Source organism: Dama dama, chromosome 26, assembly GCF_033118175.1.
Source record: "Dama dama isolate Ldn47 chromosome 26, ASM3311817v1, whole genome shotgun sequence".
In the NCBI taxonomy this organism is placed as follows: Eukaryota; Metazoa; Chordata; class Mammalia; order Artiodactyla; family Cervidae; genus Dama; species Dama dama.
Window position 1 is genome coordinate 24,464,814 of NC_083706.1, and position 20,502 is coordinate 24,485,315.

Genomic DNA, 20,502 nt, shown 5'->3' on the forward strand with positions numbered 1-20,502 from the left:
CTGCCTGGAGACTCCCCATGGACAGAAGAGCCTGGCAAGTTACAGTCCACGGGTCATTAAAAAGTCAGACACGACTGAGCGACTAAGCACTGCACAGCACATTGGAGTTAATTTTAGTGAGATAAGCCATTAATTCTTCATTCTATCAACTCTAAATAAAAACGAAAGAAACTATCTTAGAGTTCAAAGTATGATTCCCCTTATTCATACACTGGAGAGGAGGGTATGTGAAAATCAAGGCATTATTCTCCACAATGTCGAAGCCCCAAAACACCTAAGATAAGTGCTAACAATCTGATTTGTTAAAAGCAAGTCTCTGCTGTTCCCATTAAGAATCAAGTCAAGAAAAAAAATCTGAGCAAGGCAAAGTCTCTTCTGCAGGTAAATAGGGTCATCCGAGGGACAGCTGCCCTTTCCCAGAGCTCAGGATACCAGAGGCTATGCATAATCACTAAGGATCCCAAAGCTCCACACCATCGTTCTCATAATCAAAATGCACATGAACTTTGTCATTTGGGGTGCTCCAGCCTCACACCCTCATCAAGGTGATAGAGACATCCAGAATGCTGTTGGCTCCTTGTTAATCAATTACGCACACTGAGTTGTGGGCTCAGAATTATCAATGAACTGTGTTTGCTCAAATTCCTTCTCTCAGACGGGGCCCTGAAAATTTTTGTAAAGGCCAGAGCCGGAGCTACATTCTTTGTGTGCGAAACCAGCTATAATCTTTGGATAAAATAACATGATGATTTGGAGATCAAGTCTAGGAAATGAAGAGACCAGGGTTAGGATTCCAGCTGTCTCATACTAGCCATGGAACCAGAGACAAGTTATTGAGACTCACTGAGTCTCAGTTTCCTCATCAGCAAAACAGGGATATTTATACATACCCATTGGGTGATTATAAGGGTTAAATTAGATGCTATACATAAAGTGCCTGGCACAAAATAAACTCAAAATAAATGCCGGGCCACAGTCATCATATAGGGATTCTAAAAAAGAAGGGACTATATCTGAATCTTCACTAATCTTCCTGGTTCCAAATAGGAAAAGGAGTACATCAAGGCTGTATATTGTCACCCTGCTTATTTAAATTATATGCAGAGTACATCATGAGAAACGCTGGGCTGAAGGAAGCACAAGCTGGAATCAAGATTGCCAAAAGAAATATCAATAACCTCAGATATGCAGATGACACCACCCTTATGGCAGAGACTGAAGAGGAACTAAAAAGCCTCTTGATGAAAGTGAAAGAGGAGAGTGAAAAAGTTGGCTTAAAGCTCAACATTCAGAAAACTAAGATCATGGCATCTGGTCCCATCACCTCATGGGAAATAGATGGGGAAACAGTGTCAGACTTTATTTTGGGGAGCTCCAAAATCACTGCAGATGGTGACTGCAGTCATGAAATTAAAAGATGCTTACTCCTTGGAAGGAAAGTTATGACCAACCTAGATAGCATATTAAAAAGCAGAGACATTACTTTGCCAACAAAGGTCCATCTGGTCAAGGCTATGGTTTTTCCAGTGGTCATGCATGGATGTGAGAGTTAGACTGTGAAGAAACCTGAGCGCCGAAAATTTGATGCTTTTGAACTGTGGTGTTGGAGAAGACTCTTGAGAGTCCCTTGGACTGCAAGGAGATCCAACCGGTCCATCCTAAAGGAGATCAGTCCTGGGTGTTCATTGGAAGGACTGATATTGAAGCTGAAACGCCAATACTTTGGCCACCTGATGCGAAGAGCTGACTCACTGGAAAAGACCCTGATGCTGGGGGAATTGGGGGCAGGAGGAGAAGGGGACAACAGAGGATGAGATGGTTGGATGGCATCACCGACTCGATGGGCATGAGTTTGAGTAAACTCTGGGAGCTGGTGATGGACAGGGAGGCCTGGCGTGCTGTGATTCATGGGGTCGCAAAGAGTCAGACATGACTGAGCGACTGAACTGAACTGAATATCTGAATCTTCACTAAGGATATTAATAGTAAGAACAGAAATAACAATAAATAATGAAAATATCAGCTATTGGCTGAGGACTTTTCTAGAGATTTTACATGAAGCAATTCCTTTAATACTCACCACCTTTGTGGTAGAAACTAAAATTACTTTCATGCTGCAGATGAAGAAGGTAAACGAGGATCAAGAAGGTAAATGAGGTACCCCCATGTTCATCACAGCACTGTTTATAATAGCCAGGACATGGAAGCAACCTAGATGCACATCAGCAGACGAATGGATAAGGAAGCTGTGGTACATATACACAATGGAATATTACTCAGCCATTAAAAAGAATTCATTTGAATCAGTTCTAATGAGGTGGATGAAACTGAAGCCCATTATACAGAGTGAAGTAAGCCAGAAAGATAAACACCAATACAGTATACTAACGCATATGTATGGAATTTAGAAAGATGGTAACGATAACCCTATATGCAAGACAGAAAAAGAGACACAGATGTACAGAACAGAGTTTTGGACTCTATGGGAGAAGGCGAGGGTGGGATGATCTGAGTGAATAGCATTGAAACATGTATATTATCAAGTGTGAAACAGACCGCCAGCGCAGCTTGGATGCATGAGACAAGTGCTCGGGGCTGGTGCACTGGGATGACCCAGAGGGATGGGATGGGGAGGGAGGTGGGAGGGGGGATCAGGATGGGGAACACATGTAAATCCATGGCTGATTCATGTCAAGGTATGGCAAAAACCACTACAATATTGTAAAGTAACTAGCCTCCAACTAATAAAAATAAAATATCAAAAAAAATAAAAATTCAAAAAAAAAAAAGAAGAAGAAGAAGGTAAATGAGGATCAATGCCACGAGCAGAGCCACACAACCAGTAAACAGAAGAGCCAGGATCCAAACCCAGGCCATCTGGCTCCAAAGACTTCGGGCAATCCTGCCAGCAGTCTCAAACAAGTTCACTGTCGTATAACCAGCATCTAGTACAATTCCTTAAAGTTCATTATTTGTTGAAAAACAAAAATCCATAAACTATTACTACCATTTGGTGGTCGTCTACAATCCAAAGCAACATGTTTTAACAGAGCCCCTGATAAGTTTTACCCATTTTCAGGATGTGGGTTTTATCAGCATCTTAGCCCCTTCTTTCAAACAAATGTTTTCTGAGGACTGTCATAACCTGTGTACCAGATATGAGTAACACAGATGAAAGAAGCCTACTCTTAGCAGCAATACATATTTAAACCACTTGCCATTAATTCAGAACTTTTGGAAATTTAAATTCAGAAATCACAACCAGTTTGAAAAGCTGACCATGGTTTTCTTTACAACCACCGTTGTCATCTCTTCAGGAAGTCACACATGGGAAATCATGGCGAAAGACTCATAAAACACAAATAGGTATCATGCTTTTTAAAGAGCACTTAATTCTCACTCTCAATTGTATTTGCTAGAAACATATTTGGTCTATAGCAGAATTTAAGTAATTTGAATAAAAAGCCTAATAAAATAGCCCTGGTTATAAATTTCTTCAACATCAAAACTGCAAAACAGGGAGTTTGAGGGAGAATGAACATGGGTGTATGTATGGCTGAGTCCCGTCGTTGTTCATCCGAATCTATCACAACATTGTTAACAGGCTATACTCCAATACAAAATAAAAAGTTAAAGAAAAAACTTCCAAAATAAATTGTCAGCTAGGCTGACCAACCGTCCAATAGGGGAAAAAGTGACTGAAAGATGAGTAAAAAGTTAAGAGGAAAAAAAAAAAATACAAAGGACCCATGAAATGTATGAACCCATGAAAAGATGCTTACCACACTTATAGTAAAATAAATACAGTCTAAAAATCCAAAAGCTTAATCATGTAATCACTGAGCAAGATTATGGGAACAGAGGCATTCTCAGATAATTGCCAGTAAAAGAGTAAATTGGGACAGATCCAATGGGAGTCAGTTTGCCAACAGGTATCAAAGTTCCAAATGCGTACACATTCCAAACCAGTTACTCTGCTTGTGGGGCAGATACATCTGAATATGTACAACACTTACACACCGATGATTCCCTATAACACTGCTTGTAACAGCAACAGATCAATGTTCATCAATAGGTGACACTATGCGACCTTCATACAACAGAATACTATGCAGCTATAAAGAAAAAGGGGAAGGTTTCCACCTATTACAGAAATATCTCCCAGTTACACAAGTCCAAAAAGCAAGATTCAGACAGCACATCAGACAAGCTGCGCCTTGTGGGCTGAAAGTAATGTGAGCGGGAGGCGTAAGTGTGTGAATCCACGTGCACGCATCCATATGTATAAGCATGATGAAAACAGCAGTGATTATGGGGAATGGATGATGACTGGGTGGATGAAGTGCAGAGATGCAGATATGGAGACAAAGACATCACTGAGTGGATATCTGCAAACTGAAGACTTAAATACTTTATTAAGAGGACAATACTCATGCATGAAAACGTTTTATGCATTATGTGAACCCAGCACGATCGGTTGGCTTTCTTGGAGACAACCTGAATGCCACACTGCCACAAGTGACGATGTCGCTTTGACCCGTCACATAGCTCTGACCTCACAAATGAATGGTCTGGGTGCAAAAGCCTTCCAATCTATTCCAGTTCAGCAGCAGCATTAAGACAGCCTAAAATAAAACTGATTTCTTAGCATATGACCTTTAAGATTATCTCTACATTCTCAAAAGAATATTTCTCCTAGCCTCCGATTCAGCATACTTTACAAACCCACGCCTTACCAGGCATAGCCTGTTCTTGAAAGCAGGAGAAGCTCAAACACCTAAGCTTTTACAGCAGCGAGATAGACATCTTTTAAGAAGTTCATCAAGTATTCATTTCATAAAAATAATAATAGCCCCTAGAGTTCCTTAGGAAACCTTGCCAGCTTTTTATCCTTCTCAGAGTGAAGCTAAAACAAAAATCTGTCTTTTGCTAACAAAAATATCTGTGCCTACACAGGTAGGCCAAAAAAAAAAAAATTAGTATTCCTTATTCTCTGCTGGAGGAGTTGGAACAGAGAACTTGGAAATAATTTCTCTGAAAGTTGAGGAAATGTTTTCCAAGGAGAGTAAAACAGCATGGGAAGATTCTTATTAAATTCCTAAGCTGGTCACACACAAACATCTCCAATCTTGATCTGCAGCTTCCTCCTCATTTAGAGGGAAAGGCAGGAATAAAATTGGCTTGAGCAGCATGAGGATGTCGTGTTTCCTGTCCACACCGCTTCCCCACCCCGCATCTGCTCCTGCGCTCCCATGAAGGGGGTACTGTTGTGCAAATAAGTAACTGCATGTTCCCAGTGCACTGGTAGGCAGCCGGCAGCTTCTCGATAACTGTCTTTTGTGATGTTCCTAGTGTTCGGGGAACATTACTTTGGACCACCATCATTAAACAGAATGTTCTATGGAGAAGAAAAATATACCTACTTGCAGTTTCTTCCAATGATGTCATAACTAGGCTCCCAACAGCAAAAACACCACCAAAATTCTCACCTTGTCATAAGAGATACCAGGGAATACACTTCTGAATCATCCCACAACCACCTTCTGAGCGGGATCCTTACTCAGCCCCAACGTAAAACTCACCTGATATCAAGCAGTCATCTACAACCAGTCTAATATTATTTCTGTGTGAAGTAAACTCTAAATTCTTTAGCTAAAAAATAACAGTGGTTCAGGAGGCTTTTCCCAAATAAGCTAACAACAAATCCACCAAGGTTAACTGCACAGGATAAATGCACAGGCTGCAGACGCTGCATTTTAATAGGTCATAAGACAAAAGCCTGTCAAACTCAATCAACTCCTCAGGCCATGACAAGGCCACCAGGCTGGAGCCTACACTGATCTCACACTTTCAAATCCTCTTCTCCATAAGCTTTGAAACGCTGCCGTTGACAGGCATAAATATCTAAACCTTGTCAAAAAATGGAATTCACTTTTTCAGTTTTGGTCGTTAGCTCCTCTATCATTTTACAATATTTACAGCACTGCCAAAGAGTTACATCAATGCATAACATGTATTCTTAAAATATGAGACTATAAACGGAACAATTTTTCTAGCTTAGGTAAGCAGATCCCAATGTGAAGGCCAGTCCTCCAGTCAGTTGGCTAAAGGTGCCGTAGACCGTTAGCATATGGACCCTCCAAGCGTGATAAAAGCAACTTTCCCCAGGCGGGAAAAGATGTAATTACAATGGAATTACAGACATGCCATCTGGAATGCTTAAAAACTTTTTCTTTTCCCCAAGTAGTTCTACTCTAAGCATTAGTACATTCAAAACTACTTAGTCAGTTTTAAACAACTACTTTTTAGGTCATGCTGGCTAGGGACAAGCTTTCACTTTGGCTAAATATATTTGTTTCTTTGGAGGTAAGATTCTCAAAATGCAACATCTGTAAAAGTGATTTGGTAGAGAATCTACTGAAGAATATGCTAGGTATTCCAACCCTTGGAACCCACCAAAAATTTCAAGCCAACAAAATTTTCAAGCCAAAGTTTAAAATTTTTCATTCCAACTTTCTTTGTGATCCTGCTATGATGTTAAACAATAGGTCATCAATATATCATACAACGTGTACTGGAACACTCCAAAATAGACAGTCCATAGGGAAGGTGGGGGTCCTATGAATGACTGTCCAGGTCATCAGCATCAATTCCATAGACATTTATTCCCTCACCTGAGGTGTCAATAGTTTGAAGAGACAATTCTTTGTTAAACCTAAAAACAGAAAGCTTAAACTTCACAAGTACATATGCACCTCCCCCCCAAAACACTAATTTCCTCAATGATCTAAGAACATTCCGGGCAATGTCAACAGTAAAGAAGGAACTTACAGATGTAATCTGGCCATCACAATGGTACTGCTTTTCATTTTGTCAGAAAGCAGCAACGGAACAAGTTTCTTTCCCCAGGAAGGTTGTTAGGCAGGTAAATTATATCAAGAAGAAGCATGAAGAAGACTTCTTCTAAATTCGGATGTTTGAATCTGGGCAACATGGTGGGTTTTCACATTTCTTCAATGTGACAAAAGATTAAATATTCAGTAAAAGAAGTTGATACCTATTATTCAATTAATATTTACTTAGGCCATGACAGCATTAAAACAATATATAATTCTTGATAGCTCTTAATGACCATTAATCTGTAGATGCTAAAAGTAAAAAGCAAATTCAAATCTCTGCTGGCCGTAATGTTTTTTAATCAAAGGAGTTAACTTATAAAATGTTTCATTTTCATGATAATTGAAATCTATCATCTTTTAACATGCTAAAAAAAAAAAAAAACTGTATGCTATTAACCTTACATAGTCCTCATTGTGCTTTAGGAATGATTCATTTTTGTACAGTATATAGTACCACTGAATAAATCAATTGTGAAACAGTAGAACAAATATCTAAAACCAGCTGGCTCCACTATTCTCATAGGTCAAACCTAAAAAGGGAATTATGTTAAAGATAACTTGACAAAACTCAACATTTGCCTTAGAAAATGCAAACAAATAGTCTAAAAATACATACACATTTTTCACAGGGCTTGGCTCAAATATAACTGAACATATTCTCTTGCCAGATAGTGCACATAATCAGATTCCATCTACTCTGTACTCTGTACATGAGTACTGTCCACATTCTCAGTCTCCTAGATACTGACAGTCCGAAAGGCAAACTTTTTACAAAAGCAAAAACGAGTATATACCCCCAAACCTAACTGCTACAATAGAAATTTCCTAACACTCCCCAACTCGAAATACATACGCAGTTTTATAGAAGTACATCAAGCCCGCTGTCTGCTGTTCCCTGTCATTAGAAAGCTGTGGAAAGAGGATGGAAATCCAGCTTCCAACTGCGTAATGAGCAAGACCAGCCCCACCCAGGCCAGACCCCGCTGGAGAAGGGCATGCTCAGTAGAAATGCCCAGCGTGGTTCCAAGTTACTTCATTCCTCAGCTAGAAAACCCACATGGGTCAAAGAAAAAGTCATCCCCTTGCTATCTGTTCTACCCACTAAATGAAGAACACTTTACATAAAGAACAGTTTTAACGGCACAACTGTAATCCTATGATTGTAACTGTTTACAATTCTACTACTGCTAGGGAATTTTTCCCTCGTTTTTTGTATTGTTTTTACATTGCTTTGAGTTTGCACTCCTCAACTTTGCTTTTATTTCTTGCTATTTTAATCCACCCTATAAATAGACACCAAAAGTACATGCATATAACATATACTCATCTTTCTTGATAAAACTGGTGTATATATATATATATATTGATATAGAAAAACCATTCAAATACATATGTATTTCACTTTTATATATTGAAAACTGGACTATTTTGATTCATTTGTAAGAGAACTTGCTTATTCATTCACACTGTATTTAAAGGAAGGCCCGTTTCAATCTAGATTTATAGGTACCATCATATAGTCACAAAGCAGATAAATTCTTGTTTCATTATTATATTGTCATTCTAAATTGAGCAATGATGGATTCAAAAGGTGAAATCCTACATCCATTTGTCATATGAATACAAATACATATGGAAGCAAGGTAAATTTATAGTCACCAAAGGGAAATGCAATTATTCTAAGATTCAGGTCAGAGAGCGTTGAAAAACACCAAACTTCCTTAATTCTACAAGACCATCCCCCTAGTCCCTTACATTTCCACATTAAATTCTGGTTGTTTTTTTTCCCCCAGCATAGATAATTACATTAACCAATGAGGACCAAGACAGACTCTGAATCTAGGTATACATATTTACATCTTGACCCTGTTACCACACCACACTGCTCTCCTACCAAACAGTTCTTAAGTCAGTGAGTATTATATGTTCACATTCACCTACAGCAGTCTTCTTAAAAGAAGAATTATTACAAATAAAACATTAGATAATTAAATGAACAAGATATCACTCATACCAACTAGGAGAGAAAAAGTAAGTTTTCCTTTACAGGAACTTAATGAAAATATGTTTCAGTAGCAGCTCTGAAGAGATTAATCTCTGTCAAAATGAACAAACACAAACTTAAAAAAAATCATTCTATATAATGGAAGTAAACTTCACTATCTACCCACAAAGCTTTCACTGGTTCACAAAAGGGCAATTTGGTGAGTTTTTTAGTAGAGCTTTATTGACTATGCCAAAACCTTTGACTGTGTGGATCACAATAAACTGTAGAAAATTCTGAAAGAAATGGGAATACCAGACCACCTGACCTGCCTCTTGAAAAACCTGTATGCAGCTTAGGAAGCAACAGTTAGAACTGGACAAGGAACAGACTGGTTCCAAATAGGAAAAGGAGTACGTCAAGGCTGTATATTGTCACCCTGCTTATTTAACTTCTATGCAGAGTACATCATGAGAAACGCTGGGCTGGAAGAAGCACAAGCTGGAATCAAGATTGCCGGGAGAAATATCAATAACCTCAGATATGCAGATGACACCACCTTTATGGCAGAAAGTGAAGAGGAACTAAAGACCCTCTTGATGAAAGTGAAAGAGGAGAGTGAAAAAGTTGGCTTAAAGCTCAACATTCAGAAAACTAAGATCACAGCATCCAGTCCCATCACTTCATGGCAAATAGATGGGGAAACAGTGGAAACAGTGAGAGACTTTATTTTGGGGAGCTCCAAAATCACTGCAGATGGTGATTGCAGCCATGATATTAAAAGACGCTTACTCCTTCGAAGGAAAGTTATGACCAACCTAGACAGCATATTAAAAAGCAGAGACATTACTTTGCTAACAAAGGTCCATCTAGTCAAGGCTATGGTTTTTCCAGTGGTCATGTATGGATGTGAGAGTTGGACTATAAAGAAAGCTGAGTGCCAAAGAATTGATGCTTTTGAACTGTGGTGCTGGAGAAGTCTCTTGAGAGTCCCGTGGACTGCAAGGAGATCCAACCAGTCCATGCTAAAGGAGATCAGTTCTGTGTGTTCACTGGAGGGACTGATGCTGAAGCTGAAACTCCAATACTTTGGCCACCTGATGTGAAGAGCTGACTCATTGGAAAAGACCTTGATGTTAGGAAAGATTGAGCGCCGGAGAAGGGGACAACAGAGGATGAGATGGCTGGATGGCATCACCAACTCAACGGACATGAGCCTGGCTGGCCTCCGGGAGTTGGTGTTGGACAGGGAGGCCTGGCGTGCTGCGGTTCATGAGGTCGCAAAGAGTCGGACACGACTGAGCGACTGAACTGAACTGAACTTAGTAGAGCCAAATTTGTTTAATCCATCTTTTATTCAGATTGTATTTTTCCCACATTTGTTAAATGTGTTTTTTAAAACAGAAACAGCAATAGAAACCAGCAGTAGGATGGCAGATTTACTTCAGTATACTGACTTAAAAAAATACTGGCTCCAAACCTTTTTCTAAAATGTATTGCTCCATAAGGCTTCCCTGGTGGATCAGACAGTAAAGAATCCACCTACAATGCAGGAGACCTGGGTTTGATCCCTGGGTTGGGAAAACCCCCTGGAGGAGGGCATGGCAACCCACTCAAGTATTCTTGCCTGGAGAGTCCCTGTGGACAGAGGAGCCTGGCGGGCCACAGTCCACGGGGTCGCAAAGAGTCAGACATGACTGAGCAACTAAGTAGAGCATTGCTCCACAGAATGCAGAAGTCTCAGGACTACTGACGGACAGCACTGGATCCAGCGAAGCTGACAGAGGCAGATGTTTACCGTCCACCCCAGGCAACTCTCATCACCACTGTGCCTGCCTTACTTCCTAACTCCCCTACTTCCATCAACTGAATTGTATCTCCCCAACATCCGTATACTGAAGCACGACCCCCCAAAGTGATGGTATTTGGAGGCGGGCCCTTTGAGAGAGAATAACGAGATTTAGGTGAGGTCATCAGGGTGGGCCATCATGATGGAACCAGTGGCCTTCTAATACGGGACACCGGTGAGCTTGCTCATTCTCTCCCAGTCTCACTCTTGCCCCCTCTCTCACCTTGCTCTGTGTGGACACAGGTTAGGCAGCCATCTACCATCTAAGAAGGGAGTGTTCACCAAAAACTGGCGGTGCTGGCACTTGATCTTGGCCTTCTGGTCTCCAGAAGTGTGACAAAATAGACTTGCAGTTTAAGTAAACAAGTACATGGTATTTTGTTATGGAAGCCCAAGCTGACTAAGGCAGCTACTTTCTTAATCACAGAACCCAATGCCATTGCTCAAGCTCCTCTGCTGGCTTCAATCCTGCCCATGAGACATCAGATTCTCATTATTCAAACAAAGGTTAAGAGAATTAAGATAAGAGGTGAGTTTTGTGTTGGACATGTGTTGGACAGGGAGACCTGGCGTGCTGCAGCTCATGGGGTCGGCAAAGAGTCGGACATGACTGAGCAACTGAACTGAACTGATTTGGAAGAAGAACAAGTCATTAATAGAGTGGATAAAAGGAGAACCCAGAGAATTTAAACGAGTTTCCAAAACTCATATACTCAATACGTGGTAGAGGTAGAAATTACACCAGTTTAGTCTGCTTCAAAACCAATACTAGTGGTTTGATGGTACAGTGGAGAGCAGTTTCCTTCAAAGCCAACACACTTTTCCACCAATGCTGCATTACCTCAATTTCAACACCCTTGTTTACCAGATGAGTAAACTAAACCCAAAGAAGTGAAATAACTTATAAATAAGATTACTCTGTGGGTTTCTGGCAGAGAAGCTACAAACTAGGTCCAGTACCATTTAAATTATTTCCAGTAAGGCTTTAAACACATTGAAATACATAAAACACATATGCTGAAAGGTCTTAAATATAAAAAATTGCTCATATAAATGTGTATCTATTGCATCTGTCTTCAGAAGATGCTAAATAGGCTTGCTTTGACACTGTTTTATTGTTTCATGAAAAGGGGAAATTAGTTTATCCTCAGAATACTACTTCAGTATTCAAGGGAGTTGGTTGGGCATAGGGTGGGGGATATTTTTCCTATAGTTGTATAGTTAAGTTGATGTATAAATAAAATTAAACCCAGTAAAATTATTTCTTGACTTGTACAAAATGTCTTATTTCCTGACTTTGAGGAAAAGGAATGTAACTGAATAGGATGCAAGGATGCAGTAACCTGATGGTGACTCAAAGCTCCAAGACCATACAGGACCCTAACTCTGTGCAGAAAATAAAGCTCTCAGTGTCACAAAAAGACAGTGAGCAGAAGAGTTCCTTTCAGTCTCCCCTCTCCCCATTATTCATCTAGCCTCCATTGGAGAAGCATATATCATCTGTCAAGCCAGAAAAAAAGAAGTACAATTTTCTAACATAACCCTAAAATATCCTAAAAGGTACTCCAAAAAATAAAAAATAACCCCTCTGTTTTTGAACTCTACTGATTTCACAGAGAATCCAACTTTGCTATATACCAATCATCATGCAAGACTATCCTTCCTGAACAAAACGTGGAGAAAAGTTTTATGATTCTCTCCATCTGGATGAATTTCAACTTGTCTATAAAATTTTCTAACAGTCCACATCTCATAGGATCATTGCCATTCGATGTCGACAAAAAGAAAAAACCAAACAAACAAAAAAACCGAAACAACTACTACGCTAGTTCCACAGCCTCTGGCTAAGTTATCTTTTGACCACACACCACAGTTTAACTTTTCTCAGGCGCTGAACCCATAATAATTTGCACAACTGCACATAAGTCACTCACAAAGTTTCTTTCCCATCATGTTTTGTAAAACATAACATTAGAAAGTACTACAGATTTATGAGACTCTGGGCAAGAAAAATTCCATATGACCCCAGATTTTTAGAGGGGGTTTGGGGTGAGAGAGCAGGAGCAGGTACAGGAGGGAAGCAAAAGAATAAAGGGATGGCAGTTGGGACTTTCTGAACAAAAAGTTCATGTTCTGAAACCATCTAAGAAGTGTTAGGACAAAGCAGTAACAAATGCCCACCCCTCCTTTTTTTTTAAACTTCAAAAGTCAAAAGCATCACCATCAGAATTACACACTCAGACCAGTACAGTAATTCAGCATTTACTTTAAAATGTATTATTTTCATTTCACTTACATCTGAGAAAACTTTGCTGAGGTCCCCCTTTGCCCCAGACATTGGTCTAAGCCCTCAGGACTGGAAAGTTCTTCCCCACACCAGTCCTCAGGAATTTCACAGTCTAGCAGGGAAGACCAATATATAAACAATTATACTACATGGGATAAGGGCTGTAACAGAGGTACAGTCAGGACACAGCAAAGTGGACAAGTTCCTCGGGGAGCACAAGGAAGGCATTATAGGCTTACAATGTTTAGGCTCATTCATCTCTCATTTGAGATGAACAAATGATTCTGCTAATAGCGTGGTAATGAGTCTCCTTGCCTTACAGATTAAAAAAATAATTATCACAAAGCCCATCACATACAAAGCAGAAACAAAGATCTTGCTAGCACCTGGGCAATACCATCCACATGACCAAGCAAAATGGGATTCTTATAAAACAAATAAAGAACCAAAAGGGATCTCAGCTCTTATGTACCTCCTGTTCTTGCCTTTCACAGACGGGGAACCTGAAACCCAGAAGTTAGGTCACTTGTCCAAGTTACATAGTAAATCAGGAGCAGAACCCAGCCTGGATGTCAGATTCTGCCTAATAACTCTATTCGCCTTTCCCCACTGCAGACTGTCCTGCCTGGATGTGAGGGTAAGGGCCGAGACACTCTTCAGAAGATACCCAGCAACAGAGAGCTTTTATGGCTGTCCAAGGGCCAGAAGAAACAAAGATCTCTGATGCTAGGCACCCAGCTGACCCCCCAAAAGCTCCTCAACTCTGCCCTACCCTCTGGATCCAAGAAAAACCCTATACCTTCCCACTCCCCCAAAAAGTATATTTCCAAAATAAAGAAGTCATTGTCAAGAAATTATCTCATCTCCCCAATCTGCGATAACATTAAATTCACATGTGAACAGTCTGGACATAACTCCATGCTGTCACTTAACTAAGTCTATAAGATGAAGGTACCAGCAGATAAACTACCTATATAATAGGATTCTTGTGAGCATCACAGGAGAACCTACACGAGAGCTACTAGTCAAGTGCAATATGTTACATAAATGCAAAGGACTATTAAACACACAATCTCAATCATCAAAAAATTCACCTAGGCTTTCCCCTCAAAATGGTTGAATATACCATTACACTTCTTCTGAAGTCAAAGACTAACCTACAATAATCTACCACCATTTATTTTTTCCTCAACCTGTAGAAAGAAAACTGCTCCCCGACCCTAAAGCTACCCTCCAGAGTTTCCCTTCTTTTCTTTCTTTCCCTTTAAAACAACCACTACTATTTCCAAGACCCCTACTAGAACCACATAATCAGGAAACCTGCCAACATGAGGCTCTTTTCAAAAAACATGTTGCAGAAAGTTCAGAACAGTAGACAAGCCACAAAAATGCTAAGGTGCATGCAACGTACAGAGCCCAGCTACTTGTCAGGCTCTGGGGACACGCAGCCCCGCCTGGGGTCCTGTCCTCACTTCGCGTGCCTCACTATCTTCCTTCAGCCTGCCACCTGCATGGTTTGGGCACTTGTTTGAGGACCCAGTGTACTTCCACCCTCCACACCTTTATTACCTCTGTATTCTGAAACTCTCACTCCACTCATTTCTATCTGTAGCTTCACCTTTAAAACTTAGCTCTCCAAATCTGAATTATGAAAGAAAACTCTAAGCATAAGTGCTAATACATTCTCAATCCACAGCCCCTTCCCACCTGAAACAATAAATATCCAACATTAATCTAGAGTGGGGGCTTCCCTGATGGCTCAGTTGGTAAAGAATCTGCCTGCAATGCAGGAGACCCCAGGGTGATTCCTGGATCGGGAAGATCCACTGGAGAAGGGAAAGCCTACCATCTCCAGTATTCTTAGGCTTCCCTTGTGGCTCAGCTGATAAAGAATCTGTTTGCAACGTGGGAGACCTGGGTTTGATCCCTGGGTTGGGAAGATCCCCTGGAGAAGGGAAAGTCTACCCACTCCAGTATTCTGGCCTGGAGAATTCCATGGACTATATAGCCCATGGAGTTGCAAAGAGTCAGACACAACTGAGCGACTTTCACAAGCTAGAGGACTCACCATTATCTGTACCTATGAGATCCTGAATTCTGTAATTTTAGGTTTTGCTAAGATCCATTCATTCAATGAGGAATTGCCCTTTGCCTACTGGTAGCCGTTCAGGATACACACCTGTATAAAACGGCTCCATCAGTGCAACAGAAGAGTCCTTAAATAAATAATTACACTACAAAGAGAACAGAGCTACAACACAGGCATGAACATTTCAACAGTCACTGACTTGATGAGGGAAGAATGCTTTCCAAGGTGACGCCGGCGCTGACCTTGAAGGAGAAGGAGGGCTGACTGTAAGCGGGTCAGAGCACACTCCCCGCCGTGGGAACAGTGAGGGAAGGCACAGAATCACCAGAGATAAAAGCACTGCTGAGGACGGCGAGTCCACACCTCATCTGCCCAGAATACGGGCTGGGGAATGGAGGAACTGGGACAAGGGAGGCAGTAGCCAAATAACGAGTGATCAGTACGCTAAGCTCAGATGTTTCAACTCTGTCCTGTAGGCAATGAAAAATAAGATTCATTTTGCATTTCGGGAGGATGGCTTCGGCACTCATGTGATAACAAATGCCACGGTAAAAGGAAATTGGTTAAGCAGAGGCTCCGGTGATCCAGAAAATAGCATCCAAACTGACACAGAGGCAACAAGGAAGCAAATGAAGAGACGAAGTCAGTAAATATTTAGTAGTTAAAATGGACAGGATTTGAGCAGTGGGAGTCAGGGAGAATGAAGTTCCCAGGTTCCTGGCAGTCAAAGGTCAGACAGTGGGAACATGAACCTAGAGATAAGACTGCCAAACAGAATATGAAAGACGGATGAAAGAAGCCCAAGCTTCCACTTTTAACACATTTGGACTGAGTGACTATGTGACATCTGGGTGAAAAATCAGGCCAGCTGGAGATATGTGTCTGAACCACAGAGCCTAGGTTTCCATGCCAAGATTTAGAACTACTTGGTCAATCAGTGTGATTTGAAGCTACAGAAGAGATGAAACCCAAGGCAAGACAGAGGTTAAAAAAAAAAAAATGCTCATAGTAAATAACCGGGCAGGGAGCAAAGAACCTATGAAGGAGGGTGGGAAGGACCAGAATAAGATAAAGACATCAAACCAAGCAGGTATTGCCCCAAAAGAAGAGCTGGGCTGGGAGCAGTGGACAACAGGCGAAGGGCAGAGTGCTTCTGGTAACAAATTTGGTTTTGCAGGCATCACGAAAGACTGCTGATAGCCTCAAAGAGTGGTCCAGTGGATAGTCGAAGAAAAAGACAACTGGCTAAAGGGAAAATACTGAAGAGACGGGAGTAAACTATATCTCTGAAATTTAATGCCAGAGAAGAGGCTGGAAGAAACGACAGTAACTACAAGAGTACGGCTGCAAAACAATATACCTTTTCAGGAGACGTTCTGGTTACTTTATTTGGTGCAGGCTTTTGGTGGGAAAGATGAAGATGGAGAGGTTCAAGATGCAAAGGACAGAAAGGAAAATGAACGCCAGGAAGCTCAGAAGAGAGGGACAGATTTAATCTGGGACGGCAAGAGGGGCATCTCTAGCCCAGAGACGGGACCTGGAAACACCCACGGACTAGAAGAGGAAGAGGTGTAAGGAAAATGCAACCAAAGAGGAAATATGGTCAGTCTCCTAGAATACCGTCAATGATAATCCTCTTAGCATTCGTGTTAACACAGGATTCAAAATGGGTTAAACGTAACCATTTTCAACATGGAAAATTATTGGTATTGTAAGTTTTTCAAAATTGGGGATGCTCCGCATAATCTTCTACCTTAACTGATTTGTAAATCAGTACCTATTAAATTATCAATAATATCATAAAATGAGTGCCCTCTTCATATCACTATAGATGCCCAGAAAAAGAAGCTAAAAAAATAAGTCACTGAAATCGCAAGGTTTGGAGAAGGGTATTTTGTTTTGCTTCAATCACAGCATGTGCCAAGGGCTTGGTTAAATGTATTTACAAGATACAATAACCGTAACTGTAATTCCTGTTCTCAAACTGTGAAGCCTGTGTCTCAATAAAATGCCAGTTTAAAAGACAAGACAATAAAGACCACGGTCACCACCAGAACCCCATAAGAATATGTGAAAGGTTATAAAACAAAACTCCTTTTATAGAGTTGAATCCTTTCCAGGGTGGGCCTTTAAGACATTCTGACAGTACACACAAATACTATCTCTGGAACAAAACCAAAACGGCCCAGCTGCGAGACATCTTCCACTGAAGTTTTAACTGACTCAATGGCAGTCCTTCCTTTGAGCAAGAGAGTCTATAAAAACCAGAAGCAGAGCTATTTTCCCCTACAAACTGCTGACTGGAATCACTTTCTCCTGACCCAAACTGCAGCTTTATTAAAAAGCTAAAATAGACAGCATGGCCAGTATAACTCCATAATAAATTTGTAAAAGAATACATAAAACTTGAAAAAAGTATATATATATATTTTTTTTCATTAAGAAAAATCTCCAACTAAACTGAAACTATAATACATGGATATACACATTTTTTAAATTACAGTCTATCACCGTCACAAACAGGAAATTTGGATCTGCCATAATAGAAATTTTTCCCCAAATGCCTTAATAGAAAATTTTTCCCCAAATGCCTTAATAGAAAATTTTCCCCAAACCTCTAAGGAGTAGTACTAACCAAAAATAACTAGATGAATATTAGTGTTAATATCCTCAATACTGACTTGAACTTTTGATACCTAGATATTTGTGACCAAAAAGGGAAAAAAAGTCAAAGACATTTTGAAATCAATTAGATATAACTCCAACACATGAAAAACAATTCAAGTAGCCAAATCAATACTTTGTGATGTTTCTCAAGCTGGATTTTGACTATGTTCCTATAGCAACATCAACAAAATACTCATACACATACTTCCACACCCAAGATGAAAACCAGTAACCACTTTTCTAGTTTATTCTTACTACAGCTTCCAACCGAAAAAGAAAAAAAAAAAAAAAAATCAGCCTTCCTAAACTTCACTCCAGAAACTTCAAAACCTAAAGTTTTTAAATAAATAACTGTTGCAGTTAACCACAAATGTCAAATATTCTCAAATTCTTCAGAAGGGAGGGTAATGACAATTTTGTTACTTCTTTGACAATAACTCATTCTGAACAACAACAACAACAAAGATGAGAATGGAAGAAATTGCTAACAAATGACTTACTTGGAAAATTATCTAAATTCTAGAGAAATAAACCAAAAACTGTGCCAAAATGTACAGCAAAGAGTTCAATATTCTAAAGTCAAGAGATAAGCAACTTTCTCTGTGTCAGATATACTTTCAAAATCTCTTTTGTTGGAATTGTTTTGAAAAAACAAAATATTTAACTAGGATTAATAGGCCTGCCTATTTTGTGAGCAAGCTCTCTGCCTTATTCTTTACAAACATCCCTATTTATGTCTCAAAACATCTCTGCACAGTAAGTATTATCAAGTTCATTTAATAAGGAAATAAACTGAGGCTCAGAGAAATGAATTAACTTGCCTTAAAAAGCATGGAATGCAAAATACTAAAGTGGTTAACTGTCGGTCTTGGAATCAGACAAACCTGAACTTGGATCCTGGCTTAACCTCCGACAACAATGTATGACACAGATGTCTGAGGTTTGAATCTAATTCTATTTTATTTGAAACACGTTCTTTACATTATACCACTATGCTTATGCAAACTCCCAGTTATTCGTCACCACACGCCAAAAAGCAGTCTTGACATAAACAGTCTCACTACCTCTGCCTCATATTTGCACATGGACTTCAGACATTAGGACTTACTATAAATACATGTTCTACTCTAATACATGTCTAGCGTTTAGGATTCCTGGTTTTCACCCAGGCGGCCCGGGTTCGACTCCTGCTGCGGGGAAGGAGATTCTCTGGGCTTCCCTTGTGGCTCAGCTGGTAAAGAATCTGCCCGCAATGCAGGAGACCTGGGTTCGATCCTGGGTTGGGAAGATCCCCTGGAGAAGGGAAAGGCTACCCACTCCTCCAGTATTCTAGCCAGGAGAATCCCATGGACTATCAGTCCATGGGGTCACAAAGAGTCGGACATGATTAAGCGACTTTCACTTCACTCTAATACATGTTCTCAAAAAATATTTTTTTAGAAATACATAAGGAAAACTTCAAAGAACAAGTGAAAAGTCTTGACCTTTCTAATTTCCAAACATATATGTATATTTCAAAAGATCTTTACCCAGCACATAATATTAATGGCTAGGTATACCATATCATGGGCTTCCCAGGCGGCTCAGTAGTTAAAAACAATCTGCCTGCAAAGCAGGAGACAGGAGTTTGATCCCTGGGCTGGAAAGACCCCCTGGAGGAGGAAATGGCAACCCACTCCAACATTCTTCCCCGGCAAATTCCATGGAACAGAGGAGCCTGGTGGGCTACAGTCCATGGGGTCACGCAAGTGTTGGAAATGACTTAGTGACTAAACAACAAAAATACCACATCATGCCTTTCTTCAAAGCACTAGGAACCATATGAGGAGACCAGAGAAGTGCAAATGAAAAGCCATCTACGTAAACCTGAGAAAGGTGCAAGTTTAGTTGTTCAGTCATGTCTAACTCTTTGTGACCCCATGGACTGTTGCCTACCAGGCTCCTCCATCCACGGGATTTTCCAAGCAAGAGTACTGGAGTGAGTTGCCATCTCCTTCTCCAGAGGATCTTCCTGACCTAGGGATCGAACCCGGGTCTCCCACACTGTAGGCAAATGCTTTACCATCTGAGCCACCAGGGAAGTCCTATAAACTTGTGAGTTAACTATAAATGCATAAAATAAAGTGTATACCTCTTGACACTACAAATACATATACAAGATTTCCCAAAATAGTTTTGATTTCAAACATTCCATCCCACTCTGCGCAAGCAAACTTACACGTAATTCCAGATCACACATAACAAGTTTTTAAGTGAGACAACAATCATCTGATGTAGGCATTTGGGACTAAGACAATGGCAGGCTAGAGTAGCAAACAGAAGAAATTTGAACAGAACTTTGCAAGAAAGGATATATTGTCATTGGTGGGAAAGAGGGACAGTGATATTCAAGACAAGCAGGAATAGTCCTTGGGCAAACTGAAGCAGCAAGATGCCCAAGATGGTTTGGATGTCTGGCAAAGCAGGAAGCAGTGAGCAGGACAGTGGGCTGACCACTATCACTGCATCAGTCACATACAAAGATAAGTCAGAAGTAATGCTGAAATATGATAGCTGGAAAGACTGTTGAGAGCTTTGAAGACGAGGAAAAGGCCTCTGGGCTAAAAAAGATAGGTCACGTTGCCTACAGTTTTATTTTGGTGGGTTTTTTCCCTGCAGAGTAAGGGGGCTAATAACAGTTTGTTGTTTTTTTGTTTAATATCATACAAGCTACCCACTTTTAACCAT

General features: G+C 40.4%; 1 protein-coding gene across 11 annotated transcripts in view; it reads right to left on the reverse strand.

Annotated features, from left to right (window-relative positions):
• EPB41L2 (erythrocyte membrane protein band 4.1 like 2) overlaps positions 1–20,502 on the reverse strand; it is a 205,010-nt gene that overhangs the window by 115,280 nt on the left and 69,228 nt on the right. The window contains exon 1 of one of the 11 annotated variants that reach the window (XM_061130597.1): positions 7,753–7,835. The exons of the other annotated variants lie outside the window; for them this stretch is intronic. The gene's annotated coding sequence lies outside the window, so the exon portion shown is untranslated. Of the gene's footprint in view, positions 1–7,752; positions 7,836–20,502 lie in introns of those variants that run through there. 11 annotated transcript variants of the gene reach the window in all.